The following is a 20,749-nucleotide window of genomic DNA, read 5'->3' on the forward strand; positions in this document are numbered from 1 at the left end:
TTTACAGCTTGTGTATGTAGCTGTGCCGTGGAGATCCTTTATTATTACTATTATTTTACAATAATCTATATTATACGTGCACCTATTATTTCATCAGAATCAGAATCAGAAAAAGTTTTATTGCCAGGTACAGCAAAGGGTCAGCAAAGGGCACTTTACAGTACTAGGAATTTGTCTTGGTGTCAGGTGCAAACATATACACAGGTATGTAATGTCTGTACACTGCAAAATCCGATTAGTTAACCTTACTTGAAAAAAGCATGCAAACCAGTTGCACTTAAAATAATGAGTACAGAAGAACTGGGTATTGTATGTTCTAGTAACTAATGCTTACAAAGTAAAATATACTCATATCCAAGTTACTGTAACTAAGAGAAACTAGTACAAAGTACTTTGCAATTTGCTTAAGGTGTATTATTGGGTATGTATAGAGTACTCAGAAGTACAAGTTCAGTATACTAACCTGCATGATGTAAACTTTACTCTTGTGTGTATTCCAAATAACACAATTATGTAAGTTAGGCTAACTGAAGTAAAATTTCCTGTAACTGAGATTTTCTAGTTTTATTTACTTTAAGAGCAGTCAGATTTACTTCATAATAGCATGCAAACTACACTAAAACTACACTTTTAATGCAACAGTAAATAAACGCCTTGTTTTAGCTGCAAATAATAACATTCAGTAAAACATTACATTTGGTAATAAATAATTAGACATGTAGTGAAGGTATACTTTATAAGGAATATCTATATCCAAAACATGAAAAAATGCCTGCCAACTCACTATAATTTATACCTATGTAGTGGAGTATAGGTACAAAGTAAAAATACATATTTAACACACAATCACATTACAGTTAGAACAGGTTTGTTTCTCGAAAAGACCTTCAATTTTCACAGGTTTAAAACATTTGCATCTGTTACAACAGTCAGGAATGTGGCCAATAACAAAAGCAAAAACAAACACTTTTGTTTCAAAGAAGTGTCATAATTACTTAGCAGAAATAGCAACTGACACTACTCTCATACACATAATTAATAGCCATAACCATCACTCAGTCAATCAAATGCACTTTCGTGATGCTTTTAACCAAACCATTTGTAACCTTTCACCTGCAGTTGCAAAGTGCTGTGTGTGCAGCAGGATTGCAAGAACAATTATAATTGTTATAAGAACAGTTATAGTGGATTAGTCTGAGCATAAGGCATTTAAAAACCTCTATGTGACTGCACCGAGTGTTTTTTTCCTATTAACACAATAATAGCAAAAACAAAAAAAATAACCATTTCAAAAAAGTGCCATAATGACTTAACAATGGCAACAATAGCAACTGACACTACTACAACTTTTCAACGAACTCTTCAATAATTGCACTAAGTCAACAGGAGATTTTTTAGAGTTTGGAGTCTTGGGGGGAGTTTGTTCTCTTCCCAGCCTAAGCATCACTCTCTGGATGAAGTTTAACGTGTTTCTCATGGCCCTTGGGTATTCAAGGTGGAGAGCATAAGACCAAAAAGCAAACAAAAGGCAAAGTGCTTGTGGTAGGTTTGTGAGATTTTCCATCACAATACCTCCTTCCAGAATGATGGCAGTTGATAGTGGGTTTAAGTGGAGATGACTTGAAGACACAGGTGCATCTTCGCCGACAAACAGTCAGCAAGCCAACAGTCACCTGTGCCCAGCCCTCATTGTCGCTTTGAATCCTGTGTGACACAAAAACTCCGTTACAACAGTGAAATATTATCTATCTGTCCTGCCTACACAGCCTTCAAGTCTTGTTCATTAATTTTTCATTAATTTCACTGCATCAACACATGGGCCATGGATAATTTTACTGTACACAAAAAGATTCCTGATGCCAATCTTCCACCCCCTGTCACCCAGCTGGATTGAACCCAGGACATTCTTGCTGTGAGGGACCCGAACTACCCAATGCACCACTGTGCTCCCTTCTAGTACACATTCTTAGTGCACATTCTAGTCCATATTCTTATTTTTCTGTAACTGTGTGAGAACTTACAAAGGCAGTGTTGTAGAAGTTACTCGGATCATCACCAAGTAGTATTGGGAGGCCTCTGAGAACAAGGGTACGTAGTGCTGTCACATCTGGCTTCTAGAGGAAAGAACAAATTAAGTTCAGGATAATACAACATTACAATATGAACACAGAAGTATACATGAAAAGAGTTTCATCTAAATGTTTTTTTTTGTGGAAATCTCCAAAACTGGTACACAGTTCATCAGGAGCAAAGGACCTAATGTTTTAACAGTACTGCAAGTTGCCAGTTCTTAAAATACAGTATTTATGCTCGTTCAACAAAAAATAACATTAAGAAACCTTTAGAAGCTTACCCCCCTTACCCCCCTTACCCCCTGAATCAATCTGCTGCACAATTTCAGCTAATTTTTCTCCAACACTTCCTTTCTTGGACTTGAAGATACTGACAAAGCGGGGTGTGAAGTGGTCCACTGCATCAAAAAAGTCATTTTCTAGATTTGTGGTGGCAATTCCTGTTGAACTCTGCATATACCTGCAATGCACAGCAAAAAGACACAAAAACATGTGAATAGACTAGGTATTTATTATGGGTGTAAACAAAAAAGCATATAAGTGTCAGTTCTTACTTGTCTCTCTGAAAAAAGGGCAGGCCACTGCTCCTTCAGGGTTTTCACTGGAGGTTCGGTCTCCACAATCTCCCGTCTCCGCAGTGGGAAGGTCTGATCCATCTTTGAAGCAATAACAGTTCCACTGGGGTTCCGTTTTTTCATTTCTTCAACCAGGAGCTTTCTTTCAGTCTCTAGTCCATCTTCATTCTGCCCCTCAGGTAGGTTAGGTAAGTAATTCACCTCATACCTTTTTGGTCTTTTGAGGCCTTTTGATGCCATTTGTGGGGCGCACTTTATCCCTGTGTTTATTGCAACCTCTGCACATCCAGCTTTTCTCAGTTTAGTGCGATAATTTCCCATTTTGTACATCAAGCTGTTCTTCCAGCCAGAGCACCCATCTGGTGAGCCTGGTTCCCTCAGACAAGGATGTTTTGTTATGAGTGCTAATGCCACAGAACGGCATCGTTCTTCATTTGGATAGGCATCAAATTTGTAGATCTCCTCAGCAAGTTTCTCCAAAATACCATGCGTCATGTCTCTTGGTACATTCAGGTAAGTACGGTTTCGTAAAAACAGAAGATTTGCCTGTCTCAGTCTGAATTCCACATCAACTGGGAAATTTGGAATGTCCAAAAATTCTGGCCATCGCTTGTTGATGAGCTTGGTGTCAACAGAACCTCTGTATCATCTGAGGAGACTTCAGATAGACTGGGGGTGGAGGTAGGTATCAGTGTCAGTGTCACCAAAGGTATGACCTTGACAGTAGCTTTTGTAGGTGGCAAATCTTGTACATCATCAAGGTTGCAGAGGGAATTATCAAAGTCAGGATCTTCGTACATGAGAGAAAAGTCATCCTTGAGCTTGCATTTTTCTTTAACTATTTTGTAAAGTTCTTCTACTGTTTCTGGTTTCCCATCTAGTGAGACTTTATGTATGTCCTGTTCATTTACAAAAATTCTTAGTTTATAGCGTCCCATGGTCCTAGAGAGAGCAAACATAACCTCAGTGCCAATTTCACATGCAATCATTCAGCATAATATATAACAGCTTCAGTATCACATACACATTGCCCTTTATTCGATAGGAGGATAAGGGGAAAGGATCATTTAGATCAGAAAAATGAGTGACTGTGTTTACACCATCAACACAAGCAGAAGATGCAACCCAACACCATACTTTGTTTGGCATTATGCTGTCGTAGGGAGTTCTGAACATTTTCAGGGAAAGATGTAATCATAACTGACCTCACTTTATCAATTTTCCAAAGGAGGTTTGAAGAATGATGATGAATCCAAATGGAAGGCCATCATTTTCTGGTGTCTTACAGCTAAGGTTTTTTGTAAATTCTTAAAATTGCGAGTGTCATGCACAACCTTTTTAAAAAAAACTGTGCTTCCCTTCAAAACGCATTGTCCACACATCTACAAGTGGGCCGAAGATTTTTATCATTTGAGGGTAGTGTTCAATAAAATGATGTTTTGGACGAAGTTTGTAGCTTGGAAAGGTTTGCTGCAGTAACTCTCTATGTTCTGAGATTTTGCATTCCAGGAAGTGTATTAACTTATCAGTAAAGTGTGAGGACATCACTATCCTCTAGTATATCTTTTAGAAGCATAAGTATCTCCCATGCCTGGTCTCCCTCTGGGATATTGTGTCCTATCATCAATGGAAGGAGCCTCAGGAGAGACCAGTTTTCATGGCCATTGCCCCCGATAGTTTTCTTGGAGATGTGAGTCTTTGGAATTATTTGTGGTTGGTCAGCTTTATCAGAAAATGTGTAAGGAAACTGTTTAATGGCCTTATTCAGAGAGTCCAAAGAAATATACCTCTTGGTAACCAAATCCTGAAGACACAATGACAGTTCTGCTGGCACAATACCCTCCAAAAAGTTATGCAGGATGTCAGGTGGAAAACCATCGACCACATGAAAGTGTCTCAGATTTTCACTGAATGGACACCCTCTTTTAACACCATGATGTCTGGCCATAGCAGGGTCATGTACAACATCCTGTCCATGTCTGTCATGATTCTCTCTTGTCCTTAAATGGAGTAGACCTGATCTGACCTCCTTATCCTGTATCTCATGTTGCTTACACATACAAAACCGACAGAAGTAATCGGCTGCAAAACTCTCCTGGAATCCTGCCACAGAGTGAGCCCCCAAGTTGTCTGCTGCTACATACAACACAGTGCCTTTAACACTTTCTGCTAGTTGTTCAACATAAACACCATGTTCCTCTAGGGTTGCAAGATCCTGAATGAGGGGACGAAGGATTTCTGGCATAGCCATGTTCCTTCAGCGGTATTAACTTTACACAAAAGTGCAAGTTGTATGGAGTGCAGAGCTGACCGATATTTGGAATCAAGGTTAGCAATCACTCAATATACTGCGCATAGCTTGTGCTTTCTTGGATGTTTCCCATGGATTAAGCCACTTCAAAATCATCTATATATAGCCCAAGAGTAATCCTAAACTCTTCTACATTCAAAAGAACATTTTCTTTGAAGTGAGAGCCATCTCTGAATGAGAGGTATCCTTCTGATGAAAGAGTCTTTTCGTGCAGCACCTTATCCAAAATATCCTTATTGTTTAACAAAGCTTGCAACATTTTCAGTATGGGAACATACACAAATGAACTACCTCTGTCAAGGCAGAATTCAACTGGCATAACAACTGGAAATTTTTGCTGAAAATAAGATGGTCTCCTGCTAGCTGTTGACAGGGATCCTCCTGTATTGGTGAACTTAAGCAAGACATTACTTTGTGTAACTACACTTACAATATCATTCACTATGGTATCATCCACATCACCACAATGCTGACTGATAATCTTCTGCACTGCACTTTGTATGTGTGGCCTTGAAAGTAAATGGATCTGGTGGATCTGATGTATAACTTCTTGTACAGCAATTTCAGACATGTGCAGGACTGTCTGCACTTTTAAAAAACAGAGCGGCGAGGTTATGTTCTAGCTGAGTTTCCAAGTCCTGTGTGTCACCCAGAGACTCCTCATATTCACACTCAAAGTCATCCGGTGAAGAAACATTCTCTTCTTCGGTCACCTCATCTGGTTGTTCAATGTTGTGTACTATTCCTGGTTTAAAATGTGGTGTAGTACTCCTACTGTGAATCCTACTTTTGCGTGCATTAAATGTTGAATATACATTGCTCTGAAAATCACAGCCTTCAGACGGACACACAACTCTTTGCTTAAGTTTTAAATGATCGCAAGTGTGTGAAAACTCTGCTTCAGTGCAGGGCTCCATGTATTCACATAAGTGGCAATGGAATGCAGCTGTGGATTTACTTCTTGCCTGTCTGATCGAGGATGCCAAACAGATAAATGCACTTTGAGTGCATTAAAAGATTTGAATGTGCACAAGCAATCACTATGAAGACAGGGTATCGGCTGCTGCTGAGCAAAAACCACCATGTTTCAGGCGACAGTGTTTCAACAACTGTCCTCTTTTATCTGTGTAAAAAATGCACCGCTTACAGGTCCACTGCATCTGCAATAGGTTAATTTTAAAAGGAAATTTTTAGTGTATATTTAATATGTACCATACCCTCCAAGCTTTTGGCTACTGACATCTTACCTTCAGTTTCACCGGCGCAGTGGATGACCACGTTGATGAAGCAGCTGTCTTGAGCCTCCAGGACAGTGGCCACAAGCTCTTCTGAAGGACAAGGAAATTTCTAATTTAAAAAGTTCCATTTCCAATTTTCCACACACAGAAAATGTGCACATGTGCAATAATCCATATTTATTAATTCACAATCCATATTTACTCATCAATCAATGTTGTTATTTTATCGTGCCACTCTTCTTTGCTTTTACTTCACTATTATCATATTATTATTACTATTCTATTATTATCATCAGTATTGTAGCATTATATACCATAAAAAGTATTCATGGTATATAGTGCTACATCTGAAACAAAATAGCTATCTTTTAAAGACAGCTATGCTGTTTGGGATGCATAAGAAAAAGAAATAACAGTGTTGCACTGAAACATAAATACACAACTGATTAAGTCATATAACATTAAGGACCTTGCATAAGGATCCGGCTGGATATCACATACGCCCTGTCTGGGATTTGAACGGGAAGAGTTAACGTTAACCTTCGTTCTCTGGATCTCTCTCAGTTTACATCATACAAACATTCATGTTTTTTTCCCCGCTACGTTCAACAAATATCAGTGTAGTGATCGACAGAAAAAAAGACAGAAAAGGCATTAACACCACGTTAGCCTAGCACTAGCTTAGCGACCGCATTAGCGATGTTAGCTTAGTAATAGTTTAGTACATTTCTAAGACAAAAAGCTCACCAAGACGGTTGGAAGGTCATCTACTCAATATGTTCAGTGGTCGTATCGTCCACTTTTACAGTCACTCCCCACCCCACCCGGTTATGACCGTTTTATTAATTTCTGAGTGGTGTTTCTCTTCTCCCTCTCTCGGAAGAGTACCGGGACAGCCACCAAGACATTTCTCAACTTGTGCAGTGTTTGCTAGCCTAAGTTAATATGAAACAAATGATAGCTAGCGTTATAACAGAAGTAGAATGATCAAATTCACACACACTTATTATTTGTTTGATAACTTACCTCACTGTTCTTTACATGAAGAGATCCTCGAATTGCAGTCAAATATGTCGGGCACGGTGTCTGGGCGCGAGACTGTCCACTGGCTTCTACTGCACATGCGCACATCTGATTGCTTTTAGGATACGTTAGAAAATACTCGCTCTTAGCAAGTGACAGCAACTTAAGACCTGTTGTGAAAGTAACTTAAGCCCTATTAGGTTAACTCAAAATAAAATTAGCGAAAGTGATCGTGCCTTAAGCCATGTAATCTTCACTCAGAATAAAAAGTAAAATGTACTTTCTTACCATGCAATTACATGTTACTTTATAAAAACTATTAAGTAGTACATATTAGTACTGGTAACTTATCTATGCAAAGTCATGACAGCTATTAGATTTTACAGTGTACAAATGTACACAATTTTAGAAAAGAGCTAGAATAAGTTAAAAAGTGACTTGCATGAGAAGTAGTGCAATAGAATGTAAAAAGTGAAAGTGACTGTCCAAACATATATACAGATGTGAGGTATGTACACAATCTAGAATGAGATAAATATTGTGTACAAAAGTGTGAGTTTGAATGAACAGTAGTGCAATTTAGAATGTGGAAGTGAGTGTCTGGGTTGGGGGGGGGGTCATCTGGGGGTAAGTGAGGCACTGTTCAGCAGGCTGACTGCAGTGGGGAAGAAACTGTTTGTGGCGTGAGGTCCTGGTCCTCATGGACCGGAGCCTCTGGCCAGAGGGGAGGGACTGAAAAAGTTTGTTTCCGGGATGAGAGGGGTCGGCTGCGATCTTGGCTGCACGTCTCCGGGTGCTGGAGAGGTACAGCTCGTTGGCCTTGTCCCTGGCTGTAGCTGCAGCAAACCAGACTGTGATGGAGGATGTGAGGATAGATTCGATGATGGCAGTGTAGAAGTTCACCAGCATCTTCTCAGGGAGAAGATTCCTGTTTTATGCTGCCACTAGTGTATGAATTATTCTTTGTTAATTTTTTACAGCCTCTCTTCTCTTCTCTTCTCTTCTCTTCTCTTCTCTTCTCTTCTCTTCTCTTCTCTTCTCTTCTCTTCTCTTCTCTTCTCTTCTCTTCTCTTCTCTTCTCGTTCTCTCATCTCTCATCTGTCTTGCTGCTTGTATCTTGTCTACTTCATGCTCTTGGTCACTTTTCTATACTATTTCTTTGAGGGTGGAATGAGCAGAGAGTATCTCCGAGACTTGAGCAAAATAGTCAATCACCATATTAATATTTATAGTGCTGAGAATTTTTCAATTCCTTTTTCTATTGACAGAACAGCTGAATGATGGAGTCTGTTCTGGTCCATTGTTCACCTAAGCCATGTCTCGTATTTTACCTTAAATACTGCAGTAGTTGAATCAATAGAAAGCCATGATGTTCAGACTGTAATGTCTTAGTGCTTTAACAGTTTATATTTTATTTAGATCTATCTTTAGGCTTATTTCATTTAAGGCTTTTGTACGTCTTGGGTATGGAATAATAATTAAACGGGTCCTATGTCCGGGGTTTTCCAGAATCAAAGACAGTGGGGCCTCCTTTTTGACACAACATACATTTGTTAGCCGACTTTTACCATCTGTGTTAACATTAAATATTAGAAGTTAGACTTTTATCTGAATAATAAGATTGTTGTGTTTTCTGTAAGGTATTTTAGTCACGTGGTACGTACTGTATGTATATATATATATATATATATATATATATATATAATGACATATCCAAGACTGGGATAAAAGGTAAAAAAAAAATCCACCAGATAATAAACAGATTTAAGTGAAGAAAATTGAGAAAAAAATATTTTGTATTTTCGAACAGTCCACAAGTTAAGAGACAGAAACTGATGTTTTATCTCTAACACATACTGTGTGTGTGTTTATATTTAGTAATTTGCTAACACTCTTTACACTTTATTATTCACCTGTAGTCTGAACTAAAGGAACTGAAAAAAAGCCCTACATTCAGAAAAAGTACCTTCTTTAAAATGATTGCTTTCATTATGTATCTTTCACCTAGTAACATGAAGAGTGTAGGAAATCTTTTAAAGCACAAAGTGAACCTTAAGGAGCAGCATTTTCATTTTTGCAGTTAATCTTTAGAGGTAAACTGCATTAAAACTATACACTACAGCTACAGGAACATACAGTGTGGTACCTTTTTTCTATGGACTTTTGATCTGCCTCTTACACAGATTTTATTTAAAACTAACCAAAAAACATATCAGCTCAGGATTATTCCCATTAAAAGGTCCTCAAAAGGATAGGAAAGTGTGTGTGTGTGTGTGAGCGTGTATTCCTACACATCTGGAGAGGAGTGTGAAGCTGTGTGAAGCTGTGAAAGAGTTTCTTGGGCACACTGAAACACAGCTAAAACTCAGAGTTTCTTAAAAAATGTACTGAAGTGTCTTGAGCCCAAAGGGAAAGGAAAGTCCACTTGAATTCCCTGAATTCCAAACACAAAGTGGACTGACAGTGAAATGATTTGGCAACAAGTTTCTGATGAATCACTGAATTATAAATCAGTCGCATCAGACACCTGAGACACTACTGGTCTGGGAAAAATATATATCTGTGTACTCCATTTACACCAGACATAAATACAACAACCATATTCTGCAGTGGCTACAGACTGTGAACTTCTCTCACAATGAACCTAATATTAGCTTTTTATCCCTTAAAATAAATGTATTAAAAAATCCTACAGACAGATATGAAGAAGATAAAGCAGTTTTACTATCCACTATCCCCTGGTGTGCAGGCACACTGGTCAGCCTCAGGGTCAGGAGTCAGGACGATGAGGGTGGAAGGAAAATAGTATAATTAATATCAGAAGGTTTATGAGGTTTTATTTCATTCAGAGTTAAATTAGACAGAATATGTTTATAACAGGTCTTAGTGACGTGTTTTGAATAAGTGTGACACTCTCATAGGTTTAACCAGAACTGAGGAGACAAGAGGCAGAGATATCAGACATTTACATTTACGTTTCTGGTATTTAGCAGATGCCCTTATCCAGAGAGACTTACATTTTATCTTATTTTATACAACTGAGTAATTGAGGGTTGAGGGCCTTGTGGTGGATCTGGGATTGGAACTCACAACCTTCTGATTTTATTTAGCATTCAGTGATTTCATCTCAGTACACATACACTCTCTCTCTCTCTCTCTCTCTGACAGCATTTCACACAGTAACATGGATATTGTTTTAGAAAAATACTGATATGTAATACAGCAATACTGTACTCTTTTTACTGTGTAATTATATGAAAAACAAATGAGAAATGTTTATGATGTGTTATAAAAAGACACTTGAGACACGTTTGTATTGAACAAAAAAGTAATTTATTAACTATTTACAAGCAATGACAAACTGTACACTTATTATAGATATTAATATTTTATACTCTATTTTAAAATTTTATAATACAACACTACATTTGTATAACTTAATATTAAAATCTAAATCTTAAAAATATAATATTTACATATTTACAACAATGCATGCTTCTACAATACAAATTATATTTATTTATTCATATAAATTAGGTTAATACACATAACTTAAATAAACATTAATATTATAAAAAGTCTATACATTTAATACAAACTAAATGCAAATTCTAAATACAAAAGAAACAACAGACTCACATTTGTAACTAGATGCCATAACTACATTAAATCATACCACAATCATATCATTAAAATGATCTACATTTAGAGATTATGCTAGAGATGGTGGTAAGAATCCTCTGGATGCCTGCGCAATCACACCGAGATTCATAAAGTGACCGAATGATGTAGCTATGGGCTCCAAAATATGTATATTTTTTTTCCCAACACAACAGACGAGAAGGTATCAAGCGGATTCTCACCACCCCACGTGTTTAAAAGGCTGAAATACTTACATAATTATTAAAAAAGACTAATGCTGAAATCTAGGGGTGAAATACTTACCACAGATACTTACCGCAGATACTTACCATACATCATGGATACATCAAGTGAACGGGGAATCGGACGATCCTCTTGATGAAATCCAGCTACCCATCCTGATCCACATGCTGCCGTCTACTCGGAGGGGCTTCTTGAATGCCATCCTCTTCGTCCCTCCTCCTCCTTATGCCCTGGCGTGGGACAGGAACATACAGCTGACCAGACACAATGTGGTGGGGGTTCATCTGGACATGAGGCTGGGGCAGAGGAACTGTGGAAGGTTGTGGATTCACTGAAGGTGATGGTCTCATCAATGGGGATGGTAGCGTTAGTGGGGATGGACTTATCACAGAGGAAGGGTTAATGCGAGGGGATGGTCTCCTCCACACAGGAGAGAGGCCTCTCATAGGTGGGGATGGGCTCCCCACAGGTGGTGGGATCCACACAGGAGAGAGGCCTCTCATAGGTGGGGATGTGCTCCCCACAGGTGGTGGGATCCATACTGGTGGTGGGACCCATACAGGAGAGAGGCCTCTCATAGGTGGGGATGTGCTCCCCACAGGTGGTGGGATCCACACAGGAGAGAGGCCTCTCATAGGTGGGGATGTGCTCCCCACAGGTGGTGGGATCCATACAGGTGGTGGGCTCCATACAGGAGAGAGGCTCCCCGCAGGTGGTGGGATCCATACGGGAGAGAGGCCTCTCATAGGTGTGGATGGGCTCCTCACAGGTGGTGGGATCCACATAGGAGAGAGACCTCTCATAGGTGTGGATGGGCTCCTCACAGGTGGTGGGATCCACATAGGAGAGAGACCTCTCATAGGTGTGGATGGGATCCCCACAGGTGGTGGGATCCACATAGGAGAGAGGCCTCTCATAGGTGGGGATGGGCTCCTCACAGGTGGTGGGATCCACATAGGAGAGAGGCCTCTCATAGGTGGGGATGGGCTCCTCACAGGTGGTGGGGTCCAAACAGAAGAGAGGCCTCTCATAGGTGGGGAAGGGCTCCTCACAGGTGATGGGGTCCAAACAGGAGAGAGGCCTCTCATAAGTGGGGATGGGCTCCTCACAGGTGGTGGGGTCCAAACAGAAGAGAGGCCTCTCATAGGTGGGGATGGGCTCCTCATAGGTGATGGGGTCCATACAGAAAATGGACCTCTCACAGGTGGGGATGGGCTCCTCACAGGTGATGGGGTCCATACAGAAAATGGACCTCTCACAGGTGGGGGTGGGCTCCCCACAGGTGGTGGGATCCACACAGGAGAGCGGCCTCTCATAGGCCAATTGTCATTGTCCTCATCCTCCGGAAACACAAACGTCTCCCTCTGTGTCCCTGTGTCAAAGAAGATAAACAGACAATGCGGGACATTTAGAAACATCTCATAAAAAGAAGCAGAAACCCTTTTTTAATAGCACTGTGTATGTTTTGTAAAGCAGGAAAACCTCCATATTAAAACAAGACGTATTTACACAAGTTATATTACTGTAATCTTCCTATAACAGTGCAGAAAAACTCAGTATTTATATTCTGCATTTATAGGAGTTACTTACGCTATCACGGCTTCACTGTTACTCACACTGGTCACTTATCTCAATACTCAAAAGTATCTTCCCCAAAACAATGCAGATTAAACTACATTTCTATTACAGTGTTTCTTTATCAGTTCCTTACTCCAATGCTTCACATCCCCTTTGAGTTCATTTGTGTCTCCTCTCAAAAATTCGCCCTTTATCGTAAATGACACTACTCCTAACTATTTTATTCATTACAGCTATAAACAAATCCTTGCTGAACAGAAGTGAAACAAACAGCTTGATATTTTTCCCTAAGCTGCACTCTACACTGCCACACTAGCTCCATTTATTTCTACCGAATGGTTTTGTTCAGCTAGCTGCCTTTCCTCACAGCCCCTTTCTGTCTCCGCTTTAACAACTCGACAAACACGGACAATGAAAAATCGTTCACATAATAAAATAGATCATGTTATTGTAAACATTTTAACTTGTTTCATTCCCTCTTTAAAAAAACTACGAACACTGAAAAACAATTACTTAGCTACATGCTAACTAGCCGTCTAGCTAATCTTTGCTAATACTCCTCGGCTTGTCTTGGTAAACTTTAATAAGCGTTAAATAAACATTCCGACTTTTATAAAAAAGCTGATTTTAACAAATCTGAAAACATTAACACTGTTTATTTCTTCCCCGCTCGTTTCACTGGACTCTGCAGCTTTGTCCGCTAGCTTTAGCATAATGATCGTGTCCATAAAGCGATTAGCCGAACAGATTTTCTCCAAATCATCTAACCAAATAAAACGATATTACCGATTGCGGTTTTTTTTGTAATACCGCGGTGTTTAAAAGACTTCATACTTAAGAGAAAAAGAGAAAAGTCATTAACTGACCGTTCCAGGGGTCGTCCAGTCCGCTCCATCCGGGCTCGGGCTCCACATCCTGGTGCTGCTGAAGCGCGGCTCCTCCTCCGAAGTTCATCATCACTGCTGTAGAGTCGGTGTAGGAATCAGGTCCAGTAGCGGAGTGAGAAGAAATCCCAAACAGGAGTGTAGAAAAATCTCAAAAGATAATCCAAGTGTCTTGCGAGCTTCACAACCACAACACCTCAGTGTTTAAAAGGAAACACAGTTTAAACACAAACATTACGTCAAGTGTTCTGTGACACTGCAAAGTGCGCAGTGCGCATGCGCAGTGATTCCCCTCACGCTCAAAAAAACAAACATGGCCGTCTACCTCTAAATATCTGAGCTTTATTTCTTATTCAATATTATTCTATATAAAATCAGCAAATACTTTTTCATAGCACTGTGTATATATATATATATATATATATATATATATATATATACAATATTCATATATAATAAAAGTTTTTCCACTTAAATGGTTCAGATCAGAAGATTGTTTTGACTACGGCGATTGCTGGATGCTTTTATACATGCCTTTGTCCGTATTAGGTTTTTTTGGCACGTCACATGTTACTTCTACGAGTCAATTGTTGTACTTTCTGCGCGAGAGCGCCCTCCGGTTTCGAGTATGAATGAAACGTCTCTACACTCATGCCGCCCCTCTCCCTCCACACCGAGCATATTTCACAGAGGGTCACCAAAGTTTAGTTGCACATTTAACTAAAATGAAACAGAGCAACTTACTAAAGTTTGTGTAAAAAAGACGTTGTGTACAGCCGGAGGAGAAAGATAATTCCGATGTTCAGGAGCCATGAAACTCGAGCAGTAAGGAGCTCTGCTAGTGTTCATTCACCTTTTACTCCATCACCAGCAGCACTTTATTCTCCAGCGTGTACCTCCCCTACATGCCAGTGTAAAAGTAAGCCAATCTACATTTTCCTACTATGTAGTTGTATAGTCATTGTTGTTCATTCTATGTGGTTTATATTGCCGTTGAGCCATTTATCGGACAGTTTACATACTGCCCGATACTGTCCTGCTGATTTGATAATGGTGTTGCGGCGCGTCTGTCAGATGTGCGCGCACGCGCGTGTGTGTGTGTGGTGTGGCCGCCGCGCTCATGCTGTTCTTATTGTTATGTTCTTAACATTGCTTACTATGACATACAAGCGTTTCCCCTATTTAAATGGTGGTTTGCATTCAAGCAGGTGTAGTTATGTTGGCTTATTTTGATAAAAGATGCATTTTAGGCTAGGCCCACCCAGTTTTCTCTGGGCCCACCCACATTGTGATTCCTGGCTACGCAAGTGATTTATAGTGCTGAGAATTTTTCAATTCCTTTTTCTATTGACAGAACAGCTGAATGATGGAGTCTGTTCTGGTCCATTGTTCACCTAAGCCATGTCTGTATTTTACCTTAAATACTGCAGTAGTTGAATAATAGCAAGTCATGATGTTCAGACTGTAATGTCTTAGTGCTTTAACAGTTTATATTTTATTTAGATCTATCTTTAGGCTTATTTCATTTAAGGCTTTTGTATGTCTTGGGTATGGAATAATAATTAAACGGGTCCTATGTCCGGGGTTTTCAGAATCAAAGACAGTGGGCCTCCTTTTTGACACAACATACATTTGTTAGCCGACTTTTACCATCTGTGTTAACATTAAATATTAGAAGTTAGACTTTTATCTGAGTAATAAGATTGCTGTGTTTTCTGTAAGGTATTTTAGTCACGTGGTGTGAAAGTGGCCCCGCGCAGACCGATAGGTTTAGGACATTAAAGTATCGCGAGAGCTGTTCTAGCACATATTCCAGCGCACACTCTCGCGGTATTTTGTGTGTGTGTGTGTGTGTGTGTGTGTGTGTGTGTGTGTGTAAACGGCCACAGTGCTCAACTAAACCGATCAACATTTACTTAATTCCTCAACACTCTGGTGGCAAAATTCAGGATAAATCATACGGGGCTAGATTAAAATCATCCGAGCCCCGAAAGAATAGCCCTAGTGACGCCCCTGTCTACAACAAAATGACACGAGACACTCAGAATTAAGTAAAAGGACAGAGATGTATACTTTATAGAAATCTCCTTTATGTCTACTCTGAGTCCTGGTGTCATGTCACTCTCCTGATGCCACAGTTGTGACTCCACACAGTGATTAAATTTTTTTTCCATGTTTTCCATGACCATGTTCATTTTAGTTAGCTACTACAGGAAGCAGCCCTGGAAATGTGCAGAGCCTCTCAAGGATGCTCTCGCTTTCATCCCACAGTCTGATGCAAGCAAAGGAGAAACTCTTCCCTTTCAAGCTCATTTTGACTGACTAATTCATTTTGTAAACTGTGTGCTGTTTATGATACTGCAAAATGAGTACAGTTCACCCTTCTGTCAGTCATGCATGGGCAGGGCAGCTTGATCGGGCAGCTGGTATGTGTTTGTGTTTGGCTCAAATCAATCTTTAATAATGTATCAATGCAGCAGATATTAATATTTATGCTGCACTGAATGCTTTCCACTAAAATTCCCTTCTCACTGTGTTTTTGTGTTGGCTCATTTGTTTTTTCAAGTCTGTTAGTGGTATTTCAGAGACAGTTTTATGTTTTAATGGTGCTGGCCTCATGGCATCATTTCTGTTCAGCCCTTGGTGTGTCCTCAAACTGCTGTGAGGTAAGATGCTAGAGGTGCTACTTTGCTAAAAAATATATATTTTTATTTAGAGAAGTTGGATTAATTGTATAATATGCAAAAATATTACTGTTAAAGGTGTTAGGAATGGGTTAGGCAGTGTTGTATGCAGAGATGAGATTTTAATAGGATGTAATAGTTTATTGTACTGCGGTACAGCGGTGTGAGCCTGTGGGTGTGCTCCGGCCAAAATGTGCTCATCCTGGCCAGTTCATTTAATGGTCTGCATTATACAGGTGATAGAACTGATTTCTATGCTGTATTCTGTTTATTTCAAGAAGGTATGTTTTATATTTTACCATTGTCCTATGTATTTACTATTATTATTATTATTATTATTATTATTATTATTATTATTATTATTATTATTATTACTTACTAATCTCTAATTTGTTCATATTGAGATGCAAGAGACCAAATAATATGTTTATTTGAGTACCATTTTATTTTAATTTGCTTAAAATCTTAATGTAATGTATAATGTATATTTGTACTTTTGAATGATTAATTATCAATCTAATGTTCATTGAGTCTGCTTTGAGAGCACTGAGGAGAGGTGATGGGATCATAGAAGACCAAAAGCACAGATTTCAATGTTGTTTATTTCATGAGAGCGTCACCAAGAAACTGTCCAGATCAGCAGCAAGATCCAGAACTGTGCAACAGCATTTGTCCATTAACTGTCTATGTAATGAACTGCCATAGAGAGTAAGTTACCTGTCACTGAAAAAGGGGGTGTTTTTTTTCTTGACGCTAACTATTTCACACCGGGGTGTTTCATTTTCAAATGGGAGATTAAAGACGTGATGCTTAAATGAGAAAAGCTGCAAATGCTGACATGATTGAACCCTTAAACCATGTGGGAGTGCTGAAACACTGACATTATTGAACGCTTGACTGTGTAAAACTTCCCCATTCCCCATTTAAAACAAAATGAACTGTGTAACAATTCTCATTTCTTCTTCGTTGCTTTTCTCAATCTTAATTTCTGCCTTACCACTAAAAAACAAAACAAAACAAAACAAAACAAACAAAACAAAAAAAACCAAGAAACAGCATGGATGCTTAATAACCCGAAAGTACTAAAAATATCCAGTGAGGATGAAACTCTAAATATTTTTGACACCGATGTGTGTTGATGCAATCTTTAAAAAACAATAAAATCCTGATTTAAAAATTTATTGTGTCCATTCATTTTCAGTGAAAAATGAAATGACGTCTTATTCCCTTTCATTCCTTTTTTGTCATTAAGATTTGTCCAAATCTGGAAAGATTAGATTGCTAAAAGATAAATAGAGTTGAGGTTAAAAGATATTTTTGAAGATGATTTTTCACACATTTCTTGTGTTAAGTCAATTAGAATATCTACTTCATTTCCATAAGAGGTCATTCCAAAACCTTATTTCAGTGTGCAAATCATGTATATGTTTTTTATATATATATATATATATATATATATATATATATATATATATATATATATATATTTATATATATATATATATATATATATATATATATATATATATATATATATATATATATATATATATATATATATATATATATATATATATATATATATAATCAGACTATCAGTGGGTCAGCAGTTTACTCACACTTTCTTGTACACACACTTGCTTAACCTGAAACTTGAAAGCTTGGCACAGGCTTCCGAAAGCTTTACACTCCATAAAACTGACATTTTTTCAATTCTTTTCACATAGTTCAGGGCTTTGTGACAGCCACTCCAATACTTCCACTTTGTTGTCTTTAATCCATATTTTGTAAGGTTGAAGGAACGCTTACCCACAACATGATGCTTCCACTCCCATGTGCTCTGTTGTGACGTGATGTGTTTTGGATGAAAAGCCTCAGCCATTTTCCTGTACACATAGCATTAATCATTTTGGTTGAAAAACTTTTTGATGGCCAGAAACCACACTCTTACCAAAACTTTGGTGATCACCTGTATCTTTTAGACGTGACTTGACTGTATTTCTCAGTCAGGTAATACATGAAAGATAATAAATATTTTTATTTATTTGTTTTTTTTTATCCCACATAAGCAGGATATAGATACCACAAATGCAGAGAGAGAGAGAGAGATTTACTACACTGATTAACATTACATAACTATGAACTTCAGCTTTCAAAGTAATGTTAACTGATGTTCGTTTATGCTAAATAATTACTCTAAAATGCTTCATTTGATCCATGACTAAAAAGAAATTAGCAAAGACTAAATTACTGCTTGTAATTTTTTGTTGTTGTTAATTGAGAGGTCTAGGTCTGATTTTTCACACCTCTCTTGTGACATTTCCCAAGGCTAAATTCCTGGCCTGTTGTTATTTATTTTATTCAAGCTCCCTATTGGCAATATCATCAGCTGGCCTGGTTTCACTGTTATAAATTTGCAAATTTACACTGACCCCCCTTCTCTTGCATTAGTTAACCGTCTGACTGGCCCGAAGACCGGGATGAGAGCAAATCTTTCTGAAATGAAGCAAGCCTGATTACATTCCCATCCCTTGGGTCCTCAGATTAATGTAGCTTAACCCTCTCCTCCTCTCCAACAAGCACACAAGCACCTACCTCATTTTAAAGGACAAAAAACTTGTCCACCCTGCCTTTGCACCCACCCAGTGACTCCATCCGCATTTGTCCTATTGTCTTTTCCACATTTCAGTTTACTATCTGTTAAATCTTAGAGTTCTATAAACATGTTTTTGTTCTTTTTATTCTCAATACTTTTAGTTTTATTATTTATTGGAAACCGATGTGACTGAATGCTGAACATCCCACGCAAACGTTTGTACACAAAAGTGTCCATGGCATTTTGCATTCAGCTTCAGAGCTGTTTCTGTTTCCTGATTGTTTGCACATCATCCATTCTTATTGAAGGCTGAGCCCCCTAAGGGTTAAACTCTAGAACTGCTTTTAGTGTATATATAATTTGGCCACACAGATTGTTGGATTTTTCCAGTTGGATTTTTTTTCGAGTTCTTTACCACTCAGGGAACTGAAGTGTTACTGGGAAGACTTTACAAATTGGCCTCCAATTTTCTAAAACCTATATTGTGACTCATGAAGTTATTTAATGAAAAATCTTGTAAAATGCGTATATATCTTTAAGTGTGTAAAGATTTCTGTATTGGATAATACAACACAGTATGTTTATGAGCAGATGAAAGTAGCTAAAAACAACTAGGAGTTTCTCCATGTGGACTGGTGGAAGCTTGAATAAAAATAAAAAAAAAGGCTTAATTGCTATTCATGAAGTGCCAGAGGGAAACCATGGGGGTTTCTATTGAGCTATGATAATGCTGGAGGAGGTAAGTGGAGTGGAAATAGACTTCCCAGATGTAATGGGCTTGACAGGTATATCTAATACTGAGCAATACATTCTATATATGAATAAAGGAAGCTTATCTGGCTCTGGGTATTTGTACCAATCTGCCTGGATTTGTTGTCCTGCACATTATTATTTTGCTTCCTGGAGGCTACACATGTGCAAAATCAATAGCAGCTAAAGCTAGAATGTTTAGATATGTTCAGGGAGTCATGTATTATTATTATTATTATTATTATTATTATTATTATTATTATTATTATTATTATTACTTATTTCACTTTTCTGATTATTTTGTGACAGTCAAATGTTTTGAAGAGATTTTTTAATCTTTGCTAATTGGTTAACATTAACTAGCGACACGTAGCCTGTTTTCTTTGCTAATGCCATGATAGACTAGCATCGGTTCCAGTAGCTGTAGTGAACATAAAGTGTAGTAATTCATCATCAAACTACATTGTCTTAGTCAGGCCTATGATGAAAAAAAAACCCTCCTGAAACCATAAACATTAATCTAATTTCTAATTAATCAATTAATTTTTTTTTAATTTATATTCACTCAAAAAAAGTATGATTTTGACACAATCTATACTTTCACTAAAGTGTTAAGCTCTTCATTTCTGACAGTATCTGCTGGATATTTTCCCTGCTAAGTGCAGCGTGTATTTCCAGCAACCTCAGAAAGACACACCTCGAACTCAGCTTTTGTTTTACTGTATGAAACTTCTAATGAAGAACACAACGATGAAGGAACACATGTAAAGTAGAACATGGAATTGTGCCAGTATCAATAAGGTTAGTTAATACAAAAGTACATGCAAAATGAAAAAAATAAAATAAAATAAAATAACTACAGTGAATAAATGGGTTGTGTTTTGTGTTTACGTAAAACAATTTATAATATCAACTTCAATGACCATCTTTAGGATAGTTTCCAATCCTTCAAATTACCACACTGTCCCTTACTTCAGACACTGCTCATCCTTCATCTTCAAACAAAGGGTACCAGGGGAAAATTAACTCATCACAGTGACCATGAGGTTTCTGTGCTTATTTGTGTGGCTGGATTTTGTGTTCTGAACATTTATCATCACTATGGAACAAGCCAGACAAGCATAAAACTCACTGAAGTGACATGAGGAAGTAA

Source organism: Hemibagrus wyckioides, linkage group LG03 (assembly GCF_019097595.1).
Source record: "Hemibagrus wyckioides isolate EC202008001 linkage group LG03, SWU_Hwy_1.0, whole genome shotgun sequence".
Taxonomy (NCBI): domain Eukaryota; kingdom Metazoa; phylum Chordata; class Actinopteri; order Siluriformes; family Bagridae; genus Hemibagrus; species Hemibagrus wyckioides.